Source organism: Hypanus sabinus, chromosome 6 (genome assembly GCF_030144855.1).
Source record: "Hypanus sabinus isolate sHypSab1 chromosome 6, sHypSab1.hap1, whole genome shotgun sequence".
Classification (NCBI taxonomy): Eukaryota; Metazoa; Chordata; class Chondrichthyes; order Myliobatiformes; family Dasyatidae; genus Hypanus; species Hypanus sabinus.
Window position 1 is genome coordinate 43,734,075 of NC_082711.1, and position 26,034 is coordinate 43,760,108.

The 26,034-nt window shown below is 42.3% G+C and overlaps 1 protein-coding gene across 12 annotated transcripts in view; it reads left to right on the forward strand.

Moving 5' to 3' along the window:
• Nucleotides 1-26,034, forward strand: part of mpp7a (MAGUK p55 scaffold protein 7a) — a 459,090-nt gene that overhangs the window by 66,916 nt on the left and 366,140 nt on the right. The gene's annotated exons all lie outside the window — the stretch shown is intronic.

Here is a 26,034-nt window from a genome sequence, read left to right on the forward strand (position 1 = left end):
CCTTAAATAGAGCTGGCTCATTGACTTCTGGATTATTCTCTTGTAGTCAATAATAAACTCTTTGATTTTGCTGACATTGAGTGAGAGGTTGTTGTTCTGGCACTGTTCAACCAGATTTTTCCATTTTTTCCTGTTGTAGATTTGTCTCTACTTTTGATTTGGCCAGGAACAGTGGACTTGTCAACAAACTTAAACATGGCATTGGAGCTGTGCTTGGCCTCAGTACTTAGTTCATTATTTAGAATGTCAAGAAATTGTTCCATTTAATTACATTCAGTTAATTACATATTCTTACACATAGCAACTGACTCTGAATATTCAAACATCTTTGCTGGGACAAAGTAGTTCACCTGAATGGTTAAAGGCTTCTGAGAACAGAAGCACCAGACTCCCACAATGTGTAGTGAGGACTGACTTTCTGGATACACAAATATTCTAATTGTTAATAAGCCTCAACTCTTCTTATGACAGTCTCTGATGAACTTTTACCTTCCTTGATGTCTGTCACACTGGTGAAAAACAACTCTGCTGAAGTTCTGATGTGCACCAATTGACATTGCTCCATTGTCTGCCTGCAGGTGAGAATATTTCCTTGTCAGTTCACAAACTCTTTATCTTTCGAGTGGCTTCCTGCTGTGCTTCATACCCAGTACTGTTTGTTTGCTTAGCGGTGCTTTCAATGTCAGAACTGATTACTACTTCTGGTTTGCATTTGAACATTTTTAAAGACTGAATCTCAGAATTAGGTGTATTATCACTGGCATGTGACGTGAAATTTGTTAACTTAGCAGCAGTTCCATGCAATACATAATCTAGCAGAGAAAAAATGATAATTGATAAACAAGTAAATCAATTACAGTATACGTATATTGAATAGATTTTAAAGAAACATGCAAAAACAAAAATACTGTATATGTTTTTTAAAAAAGTGAGGTAGTGTCCAAAGCTTCAATGTCCATTTAGGAATCGGATGGCAGAGGGGAAGAAACTGTTCCTGAATCACTGACTGTGTGCCTTCAGGCTTCTGTATCTCCTAACTGATGGTAACAGTGAGAAAAAGGCATGCCCTGGGTGCTGGAGGTCCTTAATGGATGCTGCCTTTCTGAGATTCTGCCTCTTGAAGATGTCCTGTGTACTTTGTAGGCTAGTACTCAGGACAGAGTTGACTAGATTTATAACCTTCTCCATCACTGGAGATAGACTGTCCACTGACATCTTCTATAAACCCACTGACTCCCATAACTACCTTGATTATACCTCTTCCCACCCTGCCAAATGCAAAAATTCTATTCCCTATTCCCAGTTCCTCCGTCTCCGCCGCATTTGCTCCGATGAGGCTTTCCGTTCCAAGACATCCCAAATGTCCTCTTTCTTTAAGAATCGTGGTTTCCCTTCTGCCATCATCAATGATGCCCTCACCCGCATCTCCTCCATTTCCTGCACTTCAGCCTTCACCCCATCCCCTTGTCACCACAACAGGGACCGTGTCCCCCTTGTCCTCACCTATCACCCCACCAGCCTCCGGATCCAGCATATTATCCTCCGCAACTTCCGCCACCTTCAGCAGGATCCCACCACTGAGGACACCTTTCCCTCTCTACCCCTCTCTGCTTTTCGCAGGGATTGTTCCCTCTGCGACTGCCTGGTCCACACGTCCCTCCCCACAGATCTCCCACCTGGCACTTATCCCTGCAAGCGTAAGTCCCTACACCTCGTCTCTGACCACCATTCAGGGCCCCAAGCAGTCCTTCCAGGTGAGGCAACACTTCACTTGTGAGTCTGTTGGGGTAATCTATTGCATCCGGTGCTCCCGGTGCGGCCTTCTCTACATCTACATCCTCTACAGCGATGCAGCCTGTCAGAGTGCTCTCCACAGTACAACTATAGTCAAGTCACTTTTTATTGTCATTTCAATCATAACCGCTGGTACAATACACAGTAAAAATGAGACAATGTATTTCAGGACCATGGTGCTACATGAACAATACAAAAACTACACTGAACTACGTAAACCAACACAAAAACGACACTAGACTACAGACCTACCCAGGACTGCATAAAGTACACAGAACAGTGCAGGCATTACAATAAATAATAAACAAGACAATAGACACAGCAGAGGGCAGTAGGTTGGTATCCGATTGCTGGGGGGAAAATCTGTTACATAAATAAACAGCTGAATGGTGGCGTCTGGGATTCCGACCGTTTCTGTACTCCTGCTGAGTATTTTGTTGCCACAGATGTAGTCCAATTTCATGTCCATTGGAGAGCAGAATGGACGGGAGAGCTGGCCAGTGAGGGCTTGCTTTTTTCCTGGCACGGACTCCTGCCCGCTCGCCTCGCTTCCGCTTCCTTGCACACCACTTGAGATGTCCCCAACTCTGGCCACTGGGATCAGGTGACTCCGAGGACTGCAGGCCCGATTCCTTCAGCAAGCCGAGGTTGCACAATCTAACCAGCAGATTTTCATGAAGGTTTGTTTTTGGCCGATCTCTGTACTGTAGCAGTATCTGGCGATGGTAGATATTCGCTCTGTTATCCATTGCCCTAAACTCTAATTGTGCCTTAAAATTAAATTAGAAAACTAAATTAAAGTAGCACCAGATCCGAAAGGCCACTGCTGCCGTGTGCCGCGCCACATATAGAAGTTGTATAATGCCTGATATTCTCATAATTCCTTAAGGACACCCTATGTCTAACATAAGTGTTGCAATCAGAACTGCACTTAATATTCCATTGATTTAACCAGCGGTTTCTAAAGTTTCAACACAACCTCCCACTTTTTTATATTTTATGCTCAGCCTATGAAAGCCAGCATTCTACATGCCACATTTAGTTCCCTATCAGTCTGTCTTACCATTTAGAAGAAGGCAAGAGAGTGGCTATACTTCATTAGGAGTCTGAAGAGATTAGATATGTCAACAAATACACTGAAAAACTTCTATAGATGTACCATGGAGAGTATTCTGACAGGCTGCATCACTGTTTGGAATGGGGAGGGATGCTATTGCACTGGACGGAAAGAAGCTGCAGAGGCTTGTAAATTTAGTCGGCTCCATCTTGGGTACTAGCCTACAAGGTACCCAGGACATCTTCAAGGAGCGGTGTCTCAAAAAGGCAGCGTCCATTATTAAGGACCTCCAGCAACAAAGGCATGCCCTTTTCTCATTGTTACCATCTGGTAGGAGATGCAGAAGCTTGAAGTCACACACTCAGCAATTCAGGAACAGCTTCTTTCACTCCGCCATCCAATTCCTAAATGGACATTGAACCCTTGGACACTACTTCTCATTTTTGTAATATACAGTATTTCTGGTTTTTGCATGATTTTTAATCTATTCAAAATACGTATACTGTAATTGATTTACTTAATTATTTATTTATATTATTATTTTATTCTGTTGTGTATTGCATTGAACTGCTGCTAAGTTAACAAATTTCACGACACATGCCGGTGATAAACCTGTTTCTATATGAACTTTAATTCCTAGTGATCATCAACAAAACTCAGTGGCATTAACTAACATTAACTCATTATTCTTCTTGACTTCCCAAAGTGTATTGCGTTACTCTTGTCACGATTAGATTAGATTTGCCAATATTTTGCCTACCTTTCCATCTGATGTACTGTAGATTCTCCTGCAGCCTTCAGTAACCTAACCTTTTTAACCAGATTATCCCCCTAACTTTTGTTTCATCTGCAAACTCATTGATCTTGGCTCCTACATTCATACCATGCAGCACATCACTGCCCCAGACTTACAATTAAGGAATTATTTTTGCATCACTCCCATCTGCCTCTTATTACCAAATCTTCGAATCTAGTTTACCTTATGCCATTGATCCTGTGTTCCTTAATCTTCTGGATCAGCCTGCTGTTATAATGACTGTCCCTTCAACAGTCTTAGTTGCTTTTTAAAAAAAAACTTCAATTAACATATTAAGGCAATATTTTCCGACAAACCCATGCTGCCTCTCCCTGCTAAACCTCTGCTTTTACAAATGTATCTAAATACTACCTCTTATGATTTTCTCCAGTATTTTCCCTATTATTGACCTGAGGCTCACCCACCTTGAGTTAACTGGCTTGTCCCTAGTCTATTAATGTTACAGACTTGATATAGTTGCCAAAGATTTTCAAATGAGTTTAGCTTTACTTTAATTTTCGATGTTTAAAAATCACTTCAATACCTCGAGCCCTCACCAACTCTCCCCCACCATCAACCTTCACAAAGTTGACCTAAAATATCCATAATGGTTCAATTGGTTGTGCTTTGTTGGAACAGTGATCTATCTAGTTGATGGGAACTGCTTTACTTTACCAGTTGAGATCTGCAAATGTGATTTGGATCATACCTGCCCATTTGATAATGATTAGATTGTAAATCATTTATTCAGGATATAAATCTGAAGGTTATTTTTGATTTGCAAGTTTTCGTAAAGTACAGCAGCTTAGTCTGGGGCAGTTTGCCAGAGGATTGGAGAAAGTAATGGTGAGTTTAATTGTACTTTCCAGTCAAGTAAAAGACTATTAAAGGCTAATTAGTGGAGGGTAGGGTGATGGATGAGTATGAAGGTGAGTGTTTATTGCTGTATGTTTGTGTGCAGTTGAAATGTGTTCCATATAAAGCAGAAAGTTGCTATTATTAGAGCCAAGAAGAGGAAGCAATATGAGAATCTGGACTAAAACAGGACAGCTAAGGGAAGAAACAGCATCAGCATGAGTGAAGCATGGAATAGATAAGTGTTTTGACAACGTTTTATTTCAGGGTTTATATTTGTGTACAGGGAACGATAAACCTTAGGACTTCATGAGGATCCTTCAGAACCTTTCATAATGTCAGCAAAGCCAAAGAGCGTATTCTTGACTACAGGAGGAAGAAACTGGAGCTTCATGAACCAGTACACGTTATAGGACCAATAGACAGTAGGTGCAGGAGTAGGCCATTTGGCCCTTCTAGCCAGCACTGCCATTCACTGTGATCATGGCTGATCATCCACAATCAATACCCCGTTCCTGCCTTCTCCCCATATCCCTTGACTCCGCTATCTATAAGAGCTCTATCTAACTCTTCCTTGAAAGCATCCAGAGAATTGGCCTCCACTGCCTTCTGAGGCAGAGCATTCCATAGATCCACAACTCCCTGGGTGAAAAAGTTTTTCTCAGCTCTGTTCTAAATGGCCTACCGCTTATTTTTAAACTGTGGCCTCTGGTTCTGGACTTCCCCAACATTGGGAACATGTTTCCTGCCTTTAGCGTGTCCAATCCCTTAATAATCTTATGTTTTGATCAGATCCCCTCTCATCCTTCTAGTTCCAGTGTATACAAGCCCAGTTGCTCCAATCTTTCAACATATGACAGTCCCACCATCCCGGGAATTAACCTTGTGAACCTATGCTGCACCCCCTCAATAGCAAGAATGTCCTTCCTTAAATTTGGAGACCAAAACTGCACGCAATACTCTAGGTGTGGTCTCACCAGGGCCCTGTACAACTGCAGAAGGACCTCTTTGCTCCTATACTCAACTCCTTGTTATGAAGGCCAACATGACATTAGCTTTCTTCACTGCCTGCTGTACCTGCATGCTTGCTTTCAGTGACAGATGAACAAGGACACCTAGATCTCATTGTACTTCCCCTTTTCCTAACTTGACACCATTCAGATAGTAATCTGCCTGCCTGTTCTTGCCACCAAAGTGGATAACCTTACATTTATCCACATTAAACTGCATCTGCCCACTCATCCAACCTGTCCAAGTCGCTCTGCATTCTCCTAACATCCTCATATTTCACACTGCCACCCAGCTTTGTGTCATCTGCAAATTTGCCAATGTTACTTTTAATCTCTTCATCTAAATCATTAATGTATATTGTAAATAGCTGCTGTCCCAGCATCGAGCCTTGCAGTACCCCACTAGTCACAGCCTGCCATTCTGAAAAATCCCTGCTCTGTTTCCTGTCTGCCAACCAATTTTCTATCCACGTCAGTACTCTGCCCCCAATACCATGTGCTCTGATTTTGCCCACTAATCTCCTATGTGGGACCTTATCAAAGGCTTTCTGAAAGAACACAGTTGGAGGGGGTCAATGGCTTTAAATTACTTGATGATAATATATCAGAGGCTATGTCCTGAGACTAGCATGAATATGTCATCACAGAGAAGGGAAAACCGTGCTTCTACTTTCTTAGAAGTCTGTGCCGACTCAGCATGTCACAGAAACTTTGACACAAAGTTCTGTAGATGCACAGTGAAGAAGAGTATCTTAACTGTAGTATCACGGCTTGTTATGGATGCACCAATGCCCAGGAGTGGAAGAGCACAGGAGGTGATGGATTCTGCCCAGTCCACCATGGCCCTCCATTGAATACATATACACGAAGTGATGCTGCAAAGAAGTTGCATCCGTCATCGAAGACCCAAACTACCCAGGCCATGTCCTGTTCTCATGATTGCTATCAAGCAGAAGCCTTGGGTCCCACATAATATTCAGGAACAGTTATTACCCTAATTAGGCTCCTGAGCCAGCATAGGTAACTTCAGCTTCACTGACCGCAACTCCTACTAACTCTGCAACCTATAAACACACGTTCAAGAGCACTTTTGCAACTTACTCTCAGCATGTTTTACATTTGCAGTTTGTCTTTTGAACATTGGTTGCCTTTGAGTATGTCTGGTTTTTAGATTCTATTGTATTAATTCCTTCTGTAAATGCCTGCAAGAAAATGAATCTCAGGTAAATTGATAATACATTTACTTTGAACTTGAACTCTGAATGGAAGGGAACACACACAGAATGCTAGAGGAACTCAGCAGGTCAGGCAGCGTCTATGGAAAAGAGTGCAGTTGACGTTTCAGGCCAGGATCCTGCATCAGGACTGGAGAAAAAAGGATGAGGAGTCAAAAGTTGGGAGATGGGGGGTAGGGGAGGAAGGAAGACAAGGTGATGGGTGAAACCCCGTGGAGTGGTGAAGTAAAGAGCTGGGAAGCTGGTGAAATAGATACAGGGCTAGAGAATGGGGAATCACAGAATACAGAAAACCATGGAAGAAAGAAAAGGGGGAGGAGCACCAGAGGGAGGTGATGGGCAGGTAAGGAGATGAGGTGAGGGAGGAAAAGGGAATGGTGAAGGAGGTGGGAGACATTACCGGAAGTTAAAGGAAACATATAAAATTATGAAAGGGGTAGATGAGATAGAGACAGGTAGGTGAGACTAAAACTAGGGGAGATGGCCTCAAGATTTGGGGGAGTAGATTTAGGACTGAGATGAGATGGAGCTGCTTTTCTCAAAGAGCGGAATTCTCTGCCCAATGAAACAGTGGCGGCTACCTCAGTAAATATATTTAAGACAAGGTTGGATAGATTTTTGCATAGTAGGAGAACTAAAAGTTATGGGGGAAAGGCAGATAGGTGGAGATGAGCCAATGGTTAGATCACCCATGATCTTATTGAATGGTGGAGCAGGTTCAAAGGGTTGAATGGCCAACTCCTGCTCCTATTCCCTGTGTTCGTATGTAAGCTCGAGAGATCAATGTTCATGTCATCAGGTTGGAGTCTATCCAAACAGAATACAAGGTGTTGCACCTCTAACCAGATTGTGACCTCATCGTGACAGCAGAGGAGGCCGTGGAATGGCATACCAGAATGGGACGTGGAAGTAAAGTGAGTGGCCACTGGGAGATGCCACTTTTTTTTTGGTGCATGGAGCATAGATGCTCAATGAAACAGTCTCCCAATCTACTTCAGGTCTTCCTCCCCCATACACAACAGGCCACACTACGAGCACTGAATACAGTAGATGACCCCCAAAGGACTCACAGGTGAAGTGTTGCCTCATCTGGAAGCACTGTTTGGGGCCCTGATTTTTTGTGAGGGAGAAGGTGTAGCACTTGTGCTTGTAAGGATAAGTGCCAGGAGGGAGGGTCAAATGGGCAAGTGAGTTGCATAGAAAGCAGAACTTGGGGGGAGAAGGAAAGATATGCCTGGTGGTGGGATCCAACTAGAGATGGTGGAAGTTACAGTGAATTATGTGGTGCAGCTGAAGGCTGGTGGGATGGTAGATGAAGGCAAGAGGAAATCTTTCCTTGGGTGGGAAGGCGGGAGGATGGAATAAGGGCAGACGTGTGTGAAATAGAAGGGATGTGGTTGAGGGCAGTGTTGATGGTGGAGGAAGGGAAGCCCCTTTCTTTGGAGATGGAGATCTCCTTCGTTCTGGAATGAAAAGTCTCATCCTGAGAGCAGATGCGGCGGTGATGAAAGTATTGAGAGAAGGGGATGGCATTCTTACAGGTCGCAGAGTCTGAAGAGATGTAGTCCAGGTAGCTGTAAGAACCAGTGGGTTTATAATAGAAAGCTCACCAAGGAAATGATTCCTTCTGGCCTCACCTATCACCCAACCAGCTACCTCCAGAAAGAAGCAGGATCTCCCAGTGGCCACCTATTTTAATTCCACTTCCCATTCCCATTCCAACATGTCAGGCCATGGCCTCCTCTACTGTTGCAATGAGGCCGCACTCAGGTTGGAGGAGCAACGTCTTGTATTCCATCTGGCTAGCCTCCAACCTGATGGCATGGACATCAATTCCTCAAACCTCTGATAATGGCCCCCTTCAGATAATTATTCATCAGATTCCCCCTTCTTCAGCCCTGCATCTCTTTCCCCAATTGACTTCCCAGCTCTTTACTTCATCCCGCTCTTCCCCCCCCCACCCCCGCAGTCTCCCAGTTTCACCTATCACCTTACGTTTTTTTCCTCCTCCTCCCCCCCCCCCCCCCACACACACACCACCATTTTATCCTGACTCCTTTTTTTCCTCCAGTTCTGAAAAAGAGTCTTGGCCCAAAATGTCAGCTGTACTCTTTTTTTTTAACCCCCAGTGATGCTGCCTGGCCTGCTGTGATTGTCCAGAACTTTGTGTGTGTGTGTGTTGCTTGGATTTCCAGCATCTGCAGAGTTTCTTTGCTTCTGAGTAGGGGGACTGTCATTTGTGTTTTTAAGAGGTGTTTTTCTTATTGCCAAGAAATGAATTTAGATATTTTTGAAAATAAAAGCAATTTTATAAAGCTATTGAATCAAAAGATACTTGAATTTATAAATAAAGACAACAGGATTTAAAAATGCATTTACAGGATTTATGATGATAAAACTGGAAAGATAAACTCCAATTTCAGTCAAGTTGCTAATCCTTTTGTCTAGAAGTGAAACTAAGATGTCTATGGTGTTGATGGTGTTACAATTGTTATTTGGTTGACATGGTTTCAGTAACTGGACTTTTATTTTTGTGAAAGAATACTAGTTATGGACTGTTCATTTTGAGAGTTCAATGCATTCTTCAAAATTCTACTTTGATTTAAATGTGAATATATTAAAATCCACTCATCAGTAGGCATTGCAGTCTTGAGCCTGGAAGATGAGTTGTACTCTGAATTCTGATTAACATGTCTAATAGAAATAATTGTTACTTGGCACTTTGGGGAATGAATATTACTTGTCACACTGAAATTTTACATTAGTGTGTCCACATCTTGTTCAAAACTGCGAATTCAGAGAAATGCGGCATAGTGCACTGCCTAAATGCCTTGTAGATGTCATTGATGAACATCAATTTAGATGGTCTGAGCATTTTCAAGTCCAAGTTAGAAAGAATGGAATAAGTTTTGTGTTAGAGGTGAATGAACAATAAATGTTATGTTGAAGTTGTATAAGATGTTGGTGAGGCCTGATTTGGAGTATTGTGTACTGTTAGGTCACCACATAAGCAAGGATGTAAACAAGGTTAAAAGATTACAGAGAAAATTCACAAGAATGTTGCTGAGTCTGGAGGACCTGAGTTAAGAGGAAAAATTGAATAGATCAGGACTATATTCTTTAGAACGTAGAAGATTTAAGAGGAGATTTGATAGAGATGTACTAAATTAAGGGGTATAGATAGGGTAATGTGCTGTAAGGCTTTTTCGACTGGGACTACAACCAGAGGTCATGGTTAAGGGTGAAAGATGAGAAGTTTAGGGGAACATAAGGGGAAACTTCACTCAGAGGATTGATTATGTGGAGTGAGCTGCCAACATAAGTGGTGTATGCGAGCTCGATTTCAATGTTTTAGAGAATTTTGGATAGGAACATGGATAGTAGGATTTGGAGGGCTATAGTGCAGGTTGATGTGAGTAGGCAGTTTAACTGGTTTTGGCATGGTCTAGATGGGCCAGAGGGCCTGTTTATGTGCTGTACTACTCTGACTCCAAATGTTGTCTTGTCTCAGTCGCTTCATTTCCAGGAAAATATTTTTTTAAAAACAAATGAGGTTTTGTTAGAACCCTGGTGGGTGTAGGGCTGAAACACAGTCTTGGCCAATCTGAGAGAGCAGACAGGGAAAGGAAATTGCAAGTGTTTTGAAATCTGGATGACTGAAATTATTCCATCACAGCCAAATAAGTTATGTAAATTATTATCGGAAATTCTTGGGGTTGAATTCGCTTTTATGTTAGTACCATATGAATTCAGTGTATCTTGAGTTAAAAGATGCAAGCTAAGGATGACATTGTAAATGTGGAAGAAAGATGCAAAGTAAAATCTCTGGCAAATTGTAGAATGGGCTTCTGTTAAGAATCGCATGTGATTTGCTTTCTAGAAATGTTAGTGGGTAGTTCCCATTTTCTGGAGCTTGAGTTCAGAAAAACAGCAATGAGCTTTGTTTCCTCATCCTACACAAGTACAGATATTTGAGAAATGTACAGTTTTGTTTTCTGCTTCAAGTTATTACAAACCATAGTAACTCTTAACTTGCAGTTTTTCGAGTTTGAAGTTTCATCTCAAAGGTTCAAAGGTCCAATTTAATGTCAGAGAAGTATATGCAATGTACATTCTGAAATGCTTTTTCTTCGCAAAACATCCACGAAAACAGAAGTGCCCCAAAGAATTAACGACAGTTAAATGTGAGAATCCCAAAGTCCCCCCCAGCTCCCCCCTCCCGCATGTAAGTGGTAGCAAGCAATGATTCCACCCCCCCCCCCCCCCCCAGCAAAAGAAAAGCACACTTGCTGTTGAGCACAAGCGTGAGCTGGGCGATAGCAAAGAAACAGATCTTGCAGTTAGCCCAAAGACTTTCACATTTTATCTAGCATTCAACAAACCACAGCTTCTCTCTCTCTCCCTAATAAGGGAGAGGAAGCTGTCCCCCATTTTCACACCGAGCGGGTGACATAACAACAACCAGCTGCTTTACAATGTTAAAACGTCCATTTCGTCGCCTTTTATGAGCTCTGTGCCTGAAGATCACAAAGATCTCGGGTCTTTGGGCCTACAGCGAAAGATTTTCCCGCCTCCCAAATGAAACACGACTCTCCTGCTGTGACACCAACCCTTGATCCACCTGTCCCCAGAGCCCCAAGACCTTATTTGAGCCAGATTCTCAGGCTGAACCCTTGGTGTGCCAAACAATGGCCAGTCCTGAAACCCCAAGAACGGGTCCCATTCCTGGAAAGAACTGTGTGTAATTCCAGGTCAGGTTCTTCAAAAGAACCCTGAAAGGGAAATAAATAAAGATATTAAAGATGGTAATAGAGGTGTTTACGAAGATGCAATCAAAAGAGTCGCTGTTTAGTGTCATCTTAACTCCGCCTCCAGTAGCTTTGTGGAAATAATTCGTACCCTTTAATGTTTTTGCAAATACCATTTCCAAGATTTGTAGGCACAATAGATAATACTTAAGTCACTTTTTGGCACGTTCTTCTACTTTCAATTTAGGTTCTGTATTTGATATTGAAGGAAGAGAACAGGTAAATGACTAACAATGTTAAGATGCTGCAGTAGTTTGAAGAATATTCTATTTATCTTGCCTCTTTGGCTGAAGAATGTTATTTGCCATTGTATTAACCGTTAATAATTATTGCAAATACATGTGGAATATCAAGAGAAAATTTACCAAGTCTACCTACGTAATTCAAAGTTATGGTGCAGCTGTATAAAATTCTGGCTTGGCCATATTTGCAGTTCTGGTTGCCCTATTGCAGAAAGGATGTGGAGGTTTTAAACTGCAGAAGAGGTTTAGAGAATATTACCTGTAAGGGGAGGTTGGGCTATCTTGTTTTTCTCTATGGAGTGTCAGAGGGTGAGGGACAACCTGATAGGTGCATAAAATGATGAGTATGGATAGGCTAGGTCAGGCATGGGCAAACTACGGCCCGGGGGCCATATGCGGCCCGTTAAGCTTTTTAATCCGGCCCGCAGAACTTGATGAAATTATATTAATAAACCTTGTTAACGTATTTCCCCCACAATTCTGGCGTTTTCCCAATAGATGACGCACTCTATATACATTGACCTTTGTTGAGGTGCAGCGTATTACTCCACATTTGCGCTTTACTCTTTGTTCGGCTCGACCTATTTGTGTGAACAGGCGTTCAGCGTCATGAACATCAACAAAGCCAGCCACAGATCCAAGTTAACTGACCAACACCTCAGATCCATCCTGAGAATCACCACAACAAAACTAAATCTAGACTTTGATGCGCTGGCTAAAAAGGGAGACCAACAACACTGTTCCCACTGAAATTAAAAATAAGTTTCTTCGTTGTGTTATGTAAAAAAATGCATTTGAAAATATTTTTTTCAATAAGCCTTACATGTTACATGTCATTTCTGTTAAGTGATGGACATGAGTAGTGCGCAGGCGCAGGTACGTTCTCAAAATAAAAAAATGCGCTCCAGATCAAATAACGCGCTCCGCATACTGGCGCGCTGTCACTGTTCTGTCCTTGTGCTGGTCGTTGTTGAGTTTTGGCACAGGGGACAATTGAATAAGAAGGAGCAGGACAAGTAGACCTGCATCTCCTACCGTTTTTGAAATAAAGACAGTCAGGAGGAGAGTGATGATGATAATATCTTGAAGGATAACAGAATTTTCAGTGCTTTAAAATAATAACTGTTACTATTAAAAAAAGCTGTATTTTATTCATTTAATTTTCAGTGTTTTAAAAGTCATTTCAATAAATAGCTAAATACCATGGGACTTCAAAGACAGATATTTTGTTGCAATGCATTTGTTCATTTTCAATTGAAATAAAAGCACATGTTTTCTACATATCCCATGATACTTTATTTTCTCTTATGAGGTGTATTACCAAAACACTCCGTCCATCTGCTCCTTTTGTGGCCCACAAGTCAAAAAGTTTGCCCACCCCTGGGCTAGGTCATCAGAATGTTCCTCCCAAGGTGGCAATTTCAAAAACTAGAGGACATAGCTTTAAGATGGAAGGTGAAAGTTTTTTTTGTACAGTGGTGTGTGCCTGGAGCAAATTGCCAGGGGAAGTGGTGAATGCAGAAACAATGGCAGAGTTTAAAGAGACATGTAGTCAGACATGACCAGGCAGGGAATGGAATTATATAATACGTGCATGCCGATATGCAGTTTAAACTGCATCGTGATTGCTATAAACATCATGGACCAAAGGGCCGCTTTCAGTACTGTATTCTGTTATAATCTGTAACTTGATAAATGTGGACCAAAGCTAAAATTTTCAAAAGATTGAAAATCTTCAGGTTGGTTACTTTGGAAAGCCAAAATGCACTAGGTGATTTCTAAGTGTCCATTGTCAATGGCATGAAGTGTGAGATGATCTGTTTTCTCTGAATGAAGCGTGTGGTTAAAGGATGAGCAAGTCAAATCACTTTGACTGAGCTTTAACATTGAATGCAGATCATTTGGTCATCAATGATTATCAACTGCTGTCCTCTTAGCCATGAATTAATAGTCTGAAAAATACATAGAAGCACAGAGAAGCAAGAACACAAGATATAGTCAGGATGGAGGGCTGCAGTGTCCATTGCTAAGAGTGCCTCATAAAGATCACAACCAATAGTGCTGGCTGAATACTATAAACATAGTATTTATGAACCTACTGTTTTTTAACTGCCATTGAATGAATCTTTACAGAATCACCACAGTTCTTGGTTGTGTGTGAAGAAGTTTCTTGATGTGAGCCTATAGAGCTGGGGTATAGATGCTTTGCTGACTGCTCACTGTGCAGAATATACTCTCCTGGCTGCAAAGACAAGAGTCATCTGTATCATCACAGGAGGCTGAGCATACCTCCAAATGGCTATGGATCATGAGGTGTGACCCATAGACCATTAAATGTAGTGAAGGCAGATCCCCATCGGAATGATCTTTTTATTGCTAACTACCAATGGGACATCAACTGTCCTAACTTCACTTCTCTCCAATACCAATCTCACCTTGTCCATTTCCACCACCACTGTCTCTGGAGACAGTTTATCTACTGATGTCTATTATAAACCCACTGTCTGTCGCAGCTACCTGGAATCAACCTCTTCCCATGCCATCCTCTTCTCTCAATTCCTCCGTCTCTGCTGCATCTGATCTCAGGATTAGGCCTTTCATTAAAGTATAAAAGAGATGTCCTCCTTCAAGGAAAGGGCTTCCCTTCCTCTACCGTCAACACTGTCATCAACTGCATCGCTTCCATTTTGCTCACATCTTGCCTTCACCCTATCCTCCCACCACCCCACCAGGGATAGGGTCACTCTTGTCCTCACCTACCTCCCCACCAGCTTCCGCATCCAACACACAATTCTCCATAACTTGCACCACCTCCAGTGGAATGCCACCACCAGGATCATCTTTCCCTCCTCACCCCCCCTTCTGCTCTCTGCAGAGATCGCTCTGTGACTCCCTTGTCCATTCATCCCTCCACTCTGATCTCTCCCTTAGCACTTGTCCTTTCAAGAAGAACAAGTGCTACACCTGACCCTACACCTCCTCCCTCACTACCATTCAAGACCCCAAACGGTCCTTCCAGGTGGGGCAACACTTCATCTGTGAGTCCGTTGGCGTCATCTACTGTATCTGGTACTCCCAATGTGGCTTTCTGTATTTTGCTGAGACCCGACACTGATTGGGTGACCCTACGCCGAGCACCTCTACTGCATCCACCAGAAAAAGTTGGATCTCCCAGTGGCCACCCATCTTGAATTCCACTTTCCATTCCCATTCCAACATGTCAGGCTATGACTGCCTCGACTGACGTGATAAGGCCAAACTCAGGTTAGAGGACATGAACATTGGTTTTTTGAACTTCCGGTAATCTTTCCCTTCCCCTCAACCATTCCCCATTTCCATTTCCCCTATCTCACCTTAATTCCTTACCTACCTATCATCTCTCTCTGGTTCTCCCCTCCTTTTCTTTCTTCCATGGCCTTCTGTCCTCTCCATTCAGATTCTCCCTTCTCCAGCCTTGTATCTCTTTCACTAATCAACTTCCCAGCTCTTTACTTCACTCCACCCCCCTCCCAGTTTCACTTGTCACCTTGTGGTTCTTCCTCCACTCCCTTCATTTTCTTACTCTGACTCCTCAACTATTTTTTTGAACCCCGGGTCCCGATGAAGGGTCTTGGCCTGAAATGTTGATTGTTTACTCTTTTCCATAGATGCTGCCTGACCTGCTGGGTTCCTCTAGCAGTTTGTGTGTGTGTTGCTTGGATTTTCAGCATCTGCAGATTTTCTCTTGTTTGTGACAGAGCCTTATCAACCTTGGCTGGGTTGCCTGGGGAGGATGTCTGATGTTGACTGTCCTGAAACACCCAATGACCCCAAGTTACCTCACTAATTGTGACCCAGATCATTCCTGGATCTATCTCAGTATCATGCTGACCAGTGCACAACTTCATATTTGCTGATACTTCATGATTGCTGACCATTTGTGCCCAAAAGTTAATCTAAATCAACGCAATTCGGAAGTGCTACACTGTTCTTCTTTCAGACACTTGGCAGAGGTGCTTACTGTCAATGGTTGGAAATACTTTCTGCCACTGCCTTCAGCACCTGGTCATGGTCCCAGTGGTGGCAGCCTTCTCCCAGAACTTTTGGGCAGCTGCTGAGGATGTGCTCTCGGGTCCCTCTTGCCAGGGCAAAGAGGGCAAAATGATGCCTCGCTTTTGCTGTAAGAAACAAGGTTTGCTGCACTAGACAGGATGTTGTACTCAGCCTGAATCATGAACTAGTTCTGCCTACCAGATGTTGGACCAAGAGGGCTTCCAGTTCCACACACCCTCCTACCTCATCCTAGCTCTCTGCTTCCCTATTCCTCCCATCTTGGTGGTATGCACTTCCTCAACACCTCTTCCTGAAATCAGTTTGTGTCTATTTCTGCTCAGGGCTCAGTTGAAATGGGTTAAAGGGAAGCTGGTCAGCCTCATGTGACCAGGCACTATTGTCCCAGCCAGATCCCTGTGCCTCAGATGTCACTGAGCCACCTCCACTGAGTCCTGGGCCTTCCACTTTCTGCTTGTCTGGACCTCAGTGTTGCTGTTGAGACTTTGGGATCTCAAGAATATCTCCACAGTAGTAATTCTCTTGTGTGGAAAGCCATAAACTCTTTGATCTGGCAACTGAAAAGAAGTTGCAGTTTATTCTTCCTGTACAGAGTAATAGTGCTATGTCTAGTGGGAAACCCAGCCATATTTGAAGGTAGCCATTAACCTTTCATGCAAAAGCCTCAATTTTTGACATGGGTACCTCGTAATACCAGCATTAGCCAGGAGTTTCAGGAGAGGGTGCCATGCTGGTAGATCCAGGCCTTGAACTTGTTAGGTATGCCTGACTTGTCTTTGCTGGTGAGAAAGATTTTTAACTTCTTGGTGGTCTTCTGAATGGCAGCCACATCTCAGGCTGCAGTGAAAGTCCTTCCCTGGGCTCTTGACTGGTTTCTCAAAGATGGATGGGATAGCAATATCATCCAAGGAGAAACAAAACTTGTCCTTGGTCTGCCTTTCTTTGACACCAGGGATCTGGATTTCTCGCCTAAAGCTCATCTTGCCTATGTAACGTTTCTCTCGAGCTCTTGAAGGATCATTGACTGCTGGTAATTGTCACTGTGAGGTCATCCATGATTGATCTGTTTGCAGACTGATGCGAGCCTGTTTTAGTCAAAGGGCCTCTATGCTTTACTGCAGCTGCCTTAACTAGGATGTTCATGATGAGTGAGAAGAGGATCTCTGAAATGGTAGATCTGATAATAATGCCCTTTTCAAGCCAGTGCCAGCCTGATCTGGTTGTTCCTAAGGAGGCTTTCAGTCTGAAGTTCCTGTAGTAGTCCAGGATGAGGTCCTGTATCTTCCTTGGAATATGATGTCGGCTCAGTGCGATCTCCACCAGCTTGTGTGGTAGTGACCTGTATGCATTGGCAATGTCCAGTCAAAGTATGACTAGGTCTCCTTTTCCTCTGCGCATTTCCCTGATCAGCTAGGAGGCTGTGTTCATGTGTTCCAGGCATCCCGGCACTCTTGGAATCCATCTTTTCTGTATTGATGTATCAGTGTAGACATTTTTGAGGAGAAGCTCAGTCAGGCATTAAGAAACGATAATGTAAAAATACCTTTCATTCCACATTGAGCAGCAAGATGTACCTGAACTGCTCAAAGTCCTTGGAATTCTCTTTGGGGAACTGGACTCCCTTTGCACACCTCCAGTGGCCTGTAATCTTTCCCTACACCAGATTACCTTAAAGAAATTTCCAGAGTAGCTGGAGTTGCTTAGGGCAGTGCTTGTACACTTTGTAGGGTACTCCACTGTAACCAGGGGCAGAACCAGCTCTGGCAGCTCTGACTACTTGCAGGATCTGCTTCCGCCTGTGCTCCTTGCCATTGAGGTCTACCATAGGAGGAGGAGATTTTACTGGGGCACTTAGTGTCTGAGCTCCCAGCCTCCCTCTGAGTTGCTGAAGGAGTTCTGAAAGTGCATGCTGCAAAGTGCCTCCCTATGATTCTATCCTAGCAGTTGCTTGATGAATCCAGAGTGGCTGGTGATCTACTCTACCTGAAGTGAGAGTGTCTGATGCTTGGGGGTTCTGGGCATTGTGGGGTGACTCTGGGTTGGGCTGCTCCTGTGTCTCACCAGGAGTGATTCCTGAGCACTGTATTACTCTCCTGCTACAGGCATTTTATCTTGGGCCACACAGGTTCTTGCAGATAATCCGTTTGCAAAGATTGACATCCTTGGATCTGTCCTGGTAGTGCTCATCCACTTTCTCTCTCTTCCCCCCCCACCCCCAGTCTACTCTGGGGGTATGTCTCGGGAGAGGGTATATCTCTGTAGCTCTCTCTATAGCTTTAGGATTTCTTCCCCTCAAGACAGAAGTTAGGTTGCTAATCCTTTGTGCCTCGGATTGCCATCATTCCAAGCTGTCAACTTTTTCCAGTAGTCAGCAACCTGTTCTTGTTGCTTCCCAGACTATTTCTGGGTATCACTGGCTGAGCCAGAGCTTACGATGCTGAAATACATTCTAGGATGCACTGGGACACATCAGCAATGATGTAACTTGAGGTCATCGGGTGTTTCAGATCTTCCAACATCAGATACCCTCACCCAGGCAAGCTTGCCATGGTTGATCAGATGCTGAGTTGTGTCCCAGCAGCACTGTAAACATTATTTCCACCTCTCCCTCTGTCAATTATCTGAAGTGAGATTCACCGATCATAAAGTTGCTGTTAAGTTTGGTTGTGTTTTGGATCAGATGTTTGACTCCAAACTGATTCGATCTTTTTTCAGCTCAATTTTACCTTGACTCTTCATTTGCTGCTGAAAGCCACATTCACCTTCTAGATTTGATTACTTCAACACACAGTGGCTCATGTTGCATGTTTTGAAACTGTCATCCTTCAAATTTTTTGTTGCTCTTGCATGTGCACTCTGTTATGTCCAATCCTATAATACTGTTATGAATCTGGGTACTTGACCGTACCTGAGTGTAAGTAGTAGTCCAGCCAAGGTCTGAAATTGTGCTCTTGAATGTCTTCATTTCTGTATCTCTTAAAGAGGAAGAGTAAAACCAACTTTTAAACTAAGGCATTAGTTTTTTTATCCTTTTAATTGAATTAGTCTTGAAGCCTTTCAAAGTATTGTTTCTGTAATAAGAGAAATGCAGAAATAATTATTGTTGATTTTTGGACGAAGATCTGTGGAAATGAATGGGAAGTTGGTGTCATGCTCTTGAATGTAACTTTGTTTCCAGTAGAATACAGGCAGTCCCTGGGTTACAAATGAGTTCCATACCTGAGTCTGTCTTTAGGTTGGATTTGTACGTAAGTCAGAACAAGTACATCCAGTATTATTTAGCATCAGTTAGTCAAATGTTTGTCTTGGTATATAGTATATATTTTACATTTCTATGCATATAAAACACTTAAGAAACGTATGTATTCCAATAATTAAACCATTGCGTTGCTTAGTAATAATTGTAGCATTCATCGCGGCAGGGCCTTTCACATGCTCCATTGTTCTCACTTATCCTTTAAAATTGTTCCGATCGTTGACAGACTATAGCAAAATGCTTTTCCAATGACCAATGACATTTCACATCTTTCCGATCGCTTTATTATTTCCACTTTATTTTCAATCACGATTGCTTCCCATCGATGGAACAGAAACACTGCTGGCGGTGGGTCCTAAGGACCACTGCACTGAATTCCCCAGGTCCTAAAGTCCACCGCACTGAGACATGTTAAGTAGGACAAGTAGGGGCTGTGCTAGGTTTGTGTATTCGATCCTCCTCAATATTTCATGTGGAAATTTAAACTGGAGGTGGCAGTGTTTTTTTTACGAGGTAGAGTTGTGAGCTCAACATCAACCCGGCGCGCTCGGGAGCAGTCTGTCACTGGATTGAACTTGGGAACCTCCATCCTCGAGCCTGGAGCTGATCTCACTGTGGCACCAGCCGACCAGAAAAGGCGGGGGGGGGGGAGGGGTGGAGGGTCAGGGTGAATCTTGCTAAGAAAAATTTAAGCCAAATACAAAGTTACACACGCAACACAGTGTCAACGGCAATGACTTAAAATGAAGGAAGGCGTCGTGATCGGACTTAAAATGGTGGACGGCGTCCTTCCTTAGTTCGAGTTGTTCATAAGTCGGACGTTCATAACCTGGGGACTACCTGTAAATAAGGAGGTTTAACTTCCAGTGTAGACCATTTTGTGCAATGTGTTTAAGTAAATCTGTCTTCAAAATGACCAGCGATGTATTTGGAACTGAATCTCATTTTGTATAAACTTTAGTTGCTTTCATGAAGTAACATAGACAGCTCAATAAATTAGTAACCCTCTGATGTTCCATTCTTACAGAAACAGGTGAGCACGCAATTGCATTTCTTTTCAAATACTTTTGTCATCAGACATGTATGGCAAAGTTATGATGTCTCATGTTCCTTGATCAGGGATTTTTTTTTTTCCCTCTGCTCTTCAAATGCAGTATGATGAACGCAATGAAAGTTACCTTGTTCTGAACACAAACACAGTGCATGGTAGTCAAATCAACTGGTTTCAATCTACGAGAGTGCATTTGATAGATTCTGTTGAACTCTGTGGTGCCAATGACTGTAGGTAGTTGTAAGATTAAAGGTCTTTGTTTGTCACATGTACTTTGAAAAATTGAAACACATGGTATATCAAGGATGTGCTGAGGGAAGCTCAAGCTCTGCCATGCTTCTGGCACCAACATATCATGCCTACAACTATCTAACCCTAATTTATTTGTCTTTGGAATCTGGAAGGAAACTGGAGCGCCCAGAGGGAACCCATGCAGTCATGGAGAATGTACAGACTTCTTGCAGCAGTGGGAATTGGACCCTGATCTGACAGCTGGCACTGTAAAGCATTACACTAACAACCGTCCAAAACTTTTTTTCCTCCATGACCTTGTCTCTATCATGAAGCTACATGAATGTTTTGAGTACAGTCTCTGGTTCTGGAATAACCAGTTCTGTGCCGTGTAGCAACTCTTGGGACTAGTTGGACTTTGGCTTAAATTCACAGTAACATTTTTCTTACATGTGCCTGGCAATAAGCACATTTGAAAGAACAGAAGCATACAGTACCAAGTGTTGACATGTTGCGAGTATCTCACGGTGTTGATGGTGGGTTTGTGAAGCCATTGTCCGGAAACCTACTTGGATAAGCCACAGTCAGAAGCATGATAATGTTCAGCTTGCATCTCTCCAAAGCTTTTTATTAGCACTTTCATTTTGGCTCATGAACAGGCAGGGAATGGAGTAACATTGACCATGTACAGACAGATGGGATTAGTTTGGATTGGCATCATGACAAGCACTGTCATAGATATAGTGAGCTTGAACGGCATGTTTCTTAAGCCAGTGTTGCAGTGCCACTGGTAGTTAAGTCTGCACTCAGTAGGGCTGGCATCCTTTGGTATCAAGCAATCTGTTTGCTATTCTACCTACCATCAGAAACCTTCAGTCACTCGCACACCAAAGTTGTGTTGCATGTTTACATGCTTGGAGGTATCAGCACCTTTTTCACTGGTCACCTATAAAATTGCTAGAGGATACAGAGTACATGCATGTACAACCACAAGAGAAGTCTAGATATTTGCCAGTGACTTTAGGAGGGGAGCCAGATGATGTACATTGTTAGGAATATAATCCAAGTACAATGCTGGCACATGCAGAATCGTATGTATTTGTTTCCTAACAAAGCAACCATTGTCCACCAAATTATCCTTGATAAGAAGTCAACTTGGGTACACAAACCTGCAAATGCTCCCTTCTTGGAATACTAGTGTGAGGAAGTTTTAAAAAAAAAACTGGCAAAGACCAAGGTTCCGAAACAGTGCTGATGAAGGGTCTCAGCCTGAAAAGTCAATTGTTTATTCCTCTCCATTGATGCTCCCTGACCTGCTGAGTTCCTCCAGCATTTTACGTATGTTGTTCTGAAATGGTCTTGTCTGTGACCATTGACTTCTTCCCAATTCCAGTTAGAGAGTTTCTTTAGAGGTGAACAAACTTTATATATTTTTTAAAAAGTCTGAATAATGTTTTTTTTACCTTTTCTTTAAGTTAATTCTTTGCTGAAGGAATTCCATTTTCGCCACTGACTCAGAAATCTGTTTCAGAGCAAAGGTAACAAAACTAACCAATAAAGAAGGAAGTCAAATTCTGGAGGTTGAATATATGATGATATTGCAAAAACATGTATTTTGAGGAATGTTGGCATGAAAGCGCGTAAACAGCTGGAGGCAAACAATAAGTTAGTATTCACAAATATGCCAGTTCATCACAGAAAACTGGTGCAGCTTTATCAGTTTCCAGGCATATGATGTTTTTGTGCAATTGGCTAAGTTATGAATTATCTTCAGAGCATATTTTATCATGCTTCTTTGGTATAGGCCACTGTTCTTCAATAAGAAGCTCAAATATATTAGAGGCATGAGAACTTTATCACAAGACATCTTGACTTACATGTGTATTGACTTGCACTTAATATCATTGGAAGTACATTCATCACTTCAACTGTAGGTCTGATTGAATTTAATTAGGTTTCAAAGTTCCAAGTTCAAAGTAAATTTATTATTAAGGTACCTATGTCGCCTTGAAGTTAGTTTTCTTGTGGGATTTCACAGTAAATACAAAGAAACAGGAAAAAACAAAACTAAACAAAATAACAATAAATAAGCAATAGATATTGAGAACATGAGATGAAGAGTCCTTGAAAGTGTGTCCATAGATTGGGGGAACAGTTCAAAGTTGGGGTGAGTGAAGTTATCCCCTCTGGTTCAGGTGCCTGATGGACGAGGGGCAGTAGCTACTCATGATCTTCGCGGTGTGGCTTGTGAGGTTCTTGTACCTCCGAGATGGTGGCAGTGAGAAGAGAGCATAGCTTGGATATTGGGGTTCCCTGATGATCGATGCTGCTTTCTGGCAACAGCACTCCAGGTAGATGTGCTCTGTTGTGGGGAGGACTTTATCCATGATTGAGTGGGCTGTATCAACTTCTTTTTCCATAGGCTTTTTTGTTTAAGGGCATTGGTGTCTCCATGCCAGGCCATGATGCATTCAGTTAATTTACAGAAGTTAGTTAAAATTTTAAATGACAACTAGATGACATCTAATCTTTGCAAACTTCTAAGAAAGTAGAGGCAATGCTGTGTCGTTGTAATGGCACTTGTATACTGGACCCAGGACAGATAATCTGAAATGATATTTCCACAGAATTTAAAGTTCCTAACCCTCTAAATCTCTGATACCCCACTGAGGACTGGTTCATGGACCTCTGTTTTTCTCCCATAGTAATCATCAGCTCCTTGGACTTGCTGACACAGTGAGAAGTTGTTGCTGTGGTACCACTCAACCAGGTTTTTAGTCTTGTTCCTATAAGCTGAATAATTCTTCACCTGGTTGATTCAGCCAATGATAGTGGTGTCATCGTCAAACTTAAATATGGCTTTGTTGGCAAGAAGAGCAGGGGGCTAAGCACACAACCTTGTGGTGCACCTGTGTTGTGATTTTGGAGAAGATATTGCCAATCTGCACTGACTGGTGTCTGCAAGTGAGGAATCTGAGGATCCAGTTGCATAAGGAGGTAGTGAAACCTAGGTCTTGGGACTTGTTGATTAGTTTTGATGAGATGATAGCATTGAATGCTGAGCTTGATGTATGCATCTTCGCTGTCCAGGTATTCCAGATTTGAGTGAAGAGCCAATGAAATAGTAGCTTGAGGGGAATGTAGCAAAGTCTACACTTGGTAGGACAGTATGTGTGCCATAAAATTCACACTTTAAATTTGAAGTGTTATTTTTCTGTCAGCTTCAACTTGTTTAATCTTCAATGTATTCAACATGACAGTCATTTAAGTGAATGCCAGTCAGTGCTCTGCTCTTTAAACCCATTGTGCAGAGTTACCCCCAACAGCTTGGAGGCTTGCCTGGAAATAGTAAAGAGCATTTGGTATTAGTTTACAACAGTTGCAGTGCTTTCTATGCTCACTCAAGTTGTCAAGAAGCTTTGAGGGAGATTTTATTGATGCTTTGTGCACGAAGTAGCTTACAATTTTTCATCTTAGTAAAAATTATAATTGCTCTTTAAAGGAGTTGTTAACATTTGCATTTGAATTGCTTGGAAAAAGCAATGTTGCTATTAAAGAATGAGAGTTCATTAATTCTGACTTTGACCCATTCAGCAGTATGAAATTTATACCATCTCATATCATCATATTTTAGCTCAGTTGTGCACATGTTAGATTCAACCGATGAGAAAGTTATTGTTGTGACTGGGAAACTGCGGCAAAGGACAGAGAGAGCAACCAAGAGGATCACTGAGGTCTCCCTTCGATTCATCGGGGATATTTATCAGGAGCGCTGCATACTGTTACGAACCTCGTAACTGGGAGACTTACCAGCAAAGATGGAGACGTCCGTTGAAGTCTGATGGTACTATTTTTAACAGTATTTATTAGTAAAAATACACAAAAATAATATCAATGCAAATATACAGATAATATACTTTGGCAATACTAAATCTAAAAGTGCAGGTATAATAATAATAAGAAATAAGCTCTATCGTTGTCTAGGGGGTAATGTATTGTCAGATGGAAATATAAAGTTTACTCAGTTCATGAAGGCTGCAGCCATTGGGGACCGCTGTGTTGCAATTTGTTGGAGAGAGAGAGATTTGGAGAAATACTTGCCGGCTTTTCTTGATGATTTCGATCCGTCAGGTGTCCCATTGTCATGGCCGTTCACTTGTGGCCTCTCCTTTAGCTAAACTGTTCTTCCGTGGTAAGCCTGCCACCCCAGGCAAGGGAGGACGCACACGAGACCCCACCGGCTTTTGCTATAAAACGCTGTCACTGGATTTCCAGCGTTTCTCCTGGTGCGTTTAAAGGGGTTGTTCCCCAGACCCTCTTTTATCCTTACTCACGGGTCTCAGATGTCAATCACGTTGGGATGATGGAATCCCTCAACCAGCCCACTCTGGTTGTCCCCTGAGGGGTTTCAATGAATAGTACAATACTCAATACACAATTCCTTCTCCAAGAGACAATGGCCGTTATCAGTGGTTCCGTTCCGCTGAGGCCAGGACACATTCCAAATCTTGTGTATTCTGCATTTTTCTCTCTCATTTCCTGGGTCCCAGACCCGAATTAATAGTGATCTTGTGATTCTCAAAAAGGAGGGGGTGACTTTGTACCCTTCGGCCCCTCAGAGTTGCTTCACATTCATAACACTCCCTTCTAAGATTTTTGCCACAGGTAAAAATTAATTAATACAGAGTCTTACAGGATTTCAGAATCTAACACAATACAAAAGAGTTTTTTTTCCACTACAGAGTAATAGAGTTATACATTCAATTCAGCATCTAAACAGTTAGCGATTACATTGTCACTTCCTTTAATGTCTTAACATCTTGTACCTTAATAAATTCTGGTAGCATCAGACTCCAATTTAATAACCACCTATTTTCCTTTAGCAAACAAAAACTAAAGAGTTGTGATCTTAGCTTGCGTGTATATTACAAAAGGTCATGCAAATACTAATATTTATTTTACTTCCAAACTTAACAGTCAATCTTCCATGGGATTGTCTTTATTAGTTACATGCTTTGTTGAAATCCCTTAAAACCGGATCCTGTTATTTAAAGTGGCATCCCGTCAACCCTCGCACCTTTTCCAGTTAACTCCCACGTGGTTAGCTTGTATACCAGTGTGGAATAGGCTTTTGCATGCTCCTTTCATAGGAGTTATTTTATCAACAATGTTTTCCAAACGTAGCCCATTGGCTGAATTTCCACACAATTCTTTGTTTTTAAGCAAGTCGTTAGTTTTATCTTCAGGACCCTTCATTCTATTAGTTTTCAGTTTAAGATCAGCAAGCGATCCCTCTTTGTCCAAACAGCATTTCAAATTCTGCCTCTTCACAGCACACTCTTGAATAACAATAGCGTGTAGGGCACCTTTACATTCCAAATCAACCTGTAATTGATTCATAGGCACCGTGTTACCAAGCCATTGTCTCTTCAGCCTGGTTACTGCTTCTGACACCAATCCAGACTTTAAATTTTCTTCATTCAATTTAGGAACTACACTTTTCCCTTTTCCTTCAATAATAATATTCACCTCGCCACCTTTTATCTCCTCACTAACTTTTAACACACCTTCGAACACAAACAACTGGGAATTCTCACTTCCCACTAGTACCACGGTTAACCCTTTCTTCACTGAGCCAAGTCCATCTGA